The sequence below is a fragment of the Gigantopelta aegis genome, chromosome 3 (assembly GCF_016097555.1).
Source record: "Gigantopelta aegis isolate Gae_Host chromosome 3, Gae_host_genome, whole genome shotgun sequence".
NCBI classification, from domain to species: Eukaryota; Metazoa; Mollusca; class Gastropoda; order Neomphalida; family Peltospiridae; genus Gigantopelta; species Gigantopelta aegis.
Window position 1 is genome coordinate 2,050,927 of NC_054701.1, and position 5,510 is coordinate 2,056,436.

The following is a 5,510-nucleotide window of genomic DNA, read 5'->3' on the forward strand; positions in this document are numbered from 1 at the left end:
GATTTAACTGCGTCTTTGATTTGTATTAGTTGATGTTTTAGATGAGAGAATTTTCTAAAAACAACATGGAAGTATAAATGATTTTCCATATGCGGAGTATGGGCTGTTTGATTTTTTTAAATGTTCTTGCAAAACGTAGTGCATGATAATGTGACACAGCTTTGATTACATAAAATTATATAATTGTGAATGGCATCCAAATTTGAAATTGAAAGGAATTGAACAGGCAGGTCATGTTATTTATATAGGCTGATGGGAAAGATGCATCTAATACTTGGCATACACTTACCGATTATCGCTGACTCCAGTAGTCTGAAAATGTGCATCTACACCAGACCTGTCAACCTTTAGACAAGAGAAAGCAGGAGGTGTGTGTTGAAAAAGCAGGAGATTTTGTCAAAAAGCAGGAGATTTTTAAATTCACACAATTTAACCCAAAATCGCAAGATTTAAAAAAAAACATTATTACAATAAGTTATATGAATACTTTATAATGTCATATATACTTCTTAACCTTAGATCTTGGCATTAAAAAAAAAAAAAAAAAAATTTTTTTTTTTTTTTTTTTTTTTAAAGTTTAAATATTATTATGATTTAATACATATTTAAAAAAAAAAAAAAAAAATTATCCAAAAATGTTAAGAACATGAACAAGAAATACAAAATTTAATTAGTACATTTACGGTATTACACTTACAGCCTTACAGGTTGCGTTACATTATCATTTGTGGTTAGTGTACCTAAGTACCAAAGACAAATTTATATAAATCTTATAAATTAATATTCAGTTTTTACTATAATGAGGAACGGTGGCGTGGTACTTATTTAAAATCATTATAATGATGCAATAAACATTGTATTTTCATTAATCATAAGTAAAACCTCATTACGGACATCGTGTAAAATATACCGGAATTATACCCATTTCCGTGAGTAACTTTATGTCAATGTCAAACACAACATTTTTTAATTGTACAAAAATAATTTCTTGAAGTGTACCCTTATAACCAACATTTTACTGCACAAACATACAAAATTAACTGACACAAGTATGTTTATACAGCTAATTGGTCTTTTCGTTGTCTTGCTGTGACATGTGATTTTAACATGCATCGTGTGTATCGCTGTCAACTCGGAGTCTGGCAGTTCAGATTCGTCATAGTTGCATTATGTAATCCAGTGGGAAGACATTTTACAATTCAGAGGTGTTATTAGAACTAAATTGGATAGTTTTTTTTTTTATATGGCAACACTGAATGTCAATACACAGCCTGTTGAATTAGCGGCAACACGCATTGTAGCCATTACGATGACAACAAACATTATAATTACATGTCATTTTATAAACTCCATGTGCTTTTTTAACAATATAAATAGGCTATCCCACAATTTTCACTTCGGCAAAGGTTAAACAGTCGGGACAATTCGGCCTGTTACATTCTCAGAAGCCGAAAGTAGTCGACATTTGCCGAATGAGAAAAAAAGGCAGAGTTACTTCCCTTCTGTTATTTTGACAAAAGAGGATCGATTTTTTTTTATACTTACAAAAATGTCATTTAAAAGGAGAAACTGTCTCCCGCACAGGAGAAAGGAGATTTGATCAAATACCGGGAGACTCCCGCGGAATCCGGGAGGGTTGACAGGTCTGATCTACACACACACACACACCAGCCGACACGAGTCTAATCGGGGCGAAACAGGAGATTAACGCTGACTCAAGTAGTCTGAAAATGTGCATCTACACACACACACCAACCGACACGAGTCTAATCAGGGCCAAACAGGAGATTAGACGCGACTGTCACATCTTTGACCGGCACGTACCTACCGATTAACGCAGACTCCAGTAGTCTGAAAATGTGCATCTACACACACACACACACCAGCCGACATGAGTCTAATCAGGGCCAAACAGGAGATTAGACGCGACTGTCACATCTTTGACCGGCACGTACCTACTGATTAACGCTGACTCCAGTAGTCTGAAAATGTGCATCTACACACACACACCAGCCGACACGAGTCTAATCAGGGCCAAACAGGAGATTAGATGCGACTGTCACATCTTTGACCGGCACATATCTACCAATTAACTCCAATGCGACTGTCGTATCTGCATTAATCGGTAGGTGTGTGCCAAGCATTAGTGGTAGCCTACTTGCATGAGGCACAATGTTTTCATAGAATCATTTGCACCAAGTAATGACTGGACTTTAAGGTCGATCCCAATTGTGAAAATGGATATAATGAATGAATGTTTAAGGACACCCCAGCATGAAAAATACATCGGCTATTGGGTGTCAAACTATCGTAAATGTAAAATGGATATAAAAGCTCCTTGTTGGGAGTAGTCCGTGAGGGATTCCTCTTCTCCTCTATCAACCAAATGTTGAAATAACTATGATATTATATACTCTTCAAAAAAAGAAACGCAAAAGGGTACAAATGGGTTATAACTCCGATTTTATGTTTCCTACCGGTTCATGCTTTGTGAATATACGGTCATTGCATGTCCCAAACACATTCCCACGGTTACATTCGATAAAACGCAGCTACTGTACAATAAAGTTCCAAAATGTGAATATTCGCAAAAACGCAGCCACGTGCAAACCATGTCACCACTGCACGTGCGTTGTATGCACGTGCAACATGAACACCGACAGTATAAAAGTGCAGGGTGTTCGCTTGCCTGGCCTCTGTATCTGGCCGACAGTTGACAATCCAGGACATGCCACGTCTCAGTGAACCGCAGAGAAACAATGCCATCGGCCGACTAGACGCAGGCGAATCCAGAACGGCCGTTGCCAGGGCATTCCATGTGTCCCCAAGCACCATCTCCAGACTGTGGGACCGTTACCAGCAACATGGATCAACACGTGACCTCCCTAGATCCGGTCGACCACGGGTCACTATCCCCGGGCAGGACCGCTACATCCGGGTACGCCACCTTTGGGAACGATTGACTACTGCCACCTCCACAGCCGCAGCAATACCAGGTTTGCGCAGGATATCCGACCAGACCGTACGGAACCGCCTACGTGAGGTAGGAATTCGTGCCAGACGTCCAGTTCGAGGTGTCATCTTAACACCACAACACCGTCGACTCCGACTGCAGTGGTGCCAGATTCATCGACAATGGCCTGAACTGCGATGGAGACAGGTGTGGTTCAGTGACGAGTCCCGATTTCTGCTCCGACGTCATGATGGAAGATGTCGCGTGTATAGGCGTCGTGGTGAACGTTATGCGGCAAACTGCGTGCAGGAAGTGGACAGATTCGGCGGGGGTAGTGTCATGGTGTGGGCAGCCATCTCACACACTGGCAGAACTGACCTGGTCCACGTGCAGGGCAACCTGAATGCACAGGGCTACATTGACCAGATCCTCCGGCCACACATCGTTCCAGTTATGGCCAACGCCAACGCAGTGTTCCAACATGACAACGCCAGGCCTCACACAGCACGTCTCACAACGGCTTTCCTACAGAACAACAACATTAATGTCCTTCCTTGGCCATCGATATCACCGGATTTGAACCCAATTGAGCATCTATGGGACGAGTTGGACCGACGCCTCCGACAGCGACAACCACAGCCCCAGACCCTGCCCGAGCTGGCAGCAGCCTTGCAGGCCGAGTGGGCCACCATCCCCCGGGACGTCATCCGTACTCTGGTTGCTTCAATGGGCAGGCGGTGCCAGGCAGTTGTCAACACACGCGGAAGGCCACACCCGGTATTGACTCCAGATGACCTTGACCTTGGTGGTGTGTCCTATCACTTACTCACAATGGACTAGAGTGAATTGTGAACAATCCTGCAACATTTGGTAATTATCGGACTCACCATTCAATAATTAAATCAATTCTCCAAATGTTACGACAATGTGGTTTTGCGTTTCTTCTTTTGAAGAGTATATGTTAATATGTTGAATACCAGAAAAATGTAAAATGTTGAAATAACCATATTATATGTTAATATGTTGGATACCAGAAAGCTGTGCCGAGGGATGTCGTCATACAGACATTCCGTCATACCGGTGGACTCCTGGTAAAGATATGGAGAGTGCTTTGTGTATGTGACTAACACAGACTGAAGACATACCAGTTTATATTGGAGCAGCAGTTTATTTATTGCAAATAATTTGTTATAAACAGACAGGAATTACAAATAACCAGATTAATTAAAAGTGTATAATATCTAGAATATTAAATTTGTTGTAAATCAGTAAAATAGGAAAGAAAAGTTCACCCTTGAATATATTTATATAATGTGTATTTACAATAATTGAATAAACAAACAACTGTAATAGATACTTTAACCACTAAACTGTAATGATTTTTACACCAATATCATATGACCATTATTTGAAGCAACTTAATTGTACCTTTCACTAATGCAGCACTTTTTGATTTTATTCATTAAAAATAATAATCGCATTTGCTTTAATCTGACCTATACATAAAATTCTTCCAGTTTTTGACCCTAATTTTCCACTTTTTAAAACTACTTGTAAGATGAACTGGAACACCAGTGCAGATGAATCAAAGTAAACACTGATTAATCAAACTGCTTATAAAATAATGACTTGGCTTAAAGCAAGTCACATGTTTAATGATGGCCCAGTATGTGATTGTGAGACCGAAATTGTTGCCGAGTATTTGATGAATGAAGATGGTCCTGTGTGTGATGATCTTACAGCTTGTTAATAACAGGCGCTGTACTTACAAAGTGTCGGTTCATGAACCCAGGAGACAGTCGGTCTATAAGATCAACAAGATAACAAATGACTATTGTCATTATATTTCAAGCGTACATCGTAATAGGGTCATATCCATAAGAGGTCAAAGCACGTCCTAGACACTAAGTTAACTAACATTAATTAAATCTTTGTTCAGGACAGACCAGTTATTCATTAAATTTATTTCCATGCCTATTTTCAAGTAGAATGCAATCAGTCTGTCCTGGCCACTTGGCTAAGTGAGCTGGTTAACGTGTGATAATGTACGAGACAGACAGACGTCAGTGTAGTCCGAGTTTGAACTGGGATATCAACCCAACATGCAATGGCACTGTAGAGAATACTGAATGAGTGGCTGTTGGATACTATTCATCTTTCAACAAATTTTAAAACAGATAAATGGTATCTAACAGACAAATGTAGTATTTTATTTTTAAAATATCCTTAAAAAAAAGAAGTTTAAAACAAATGTATGGTGCTTGCATAAATGCATCACAAAGTAATCGGTTTCTGGTTAACATCACAAAGCTATCAATTTCTATCCTGTCATATTTGATTGGATGGTTCATGGCTGCAGTGACCGGGTCATAACCTAGGAGCAGCCAGTCACATGTCTTTAAATCAAGGTTCATGGCTGCAGTGACCGGGTCATAACCTAGGAGCAATCAGTCACGTCTTTAAATCAAGGTTCATGGCTGCAGTGACCGGGTCATAACCTAGGAGCAATCAGTCACATGTCTTTAAATCACGGTTCATGGCTGCAGTGACCGGGTCA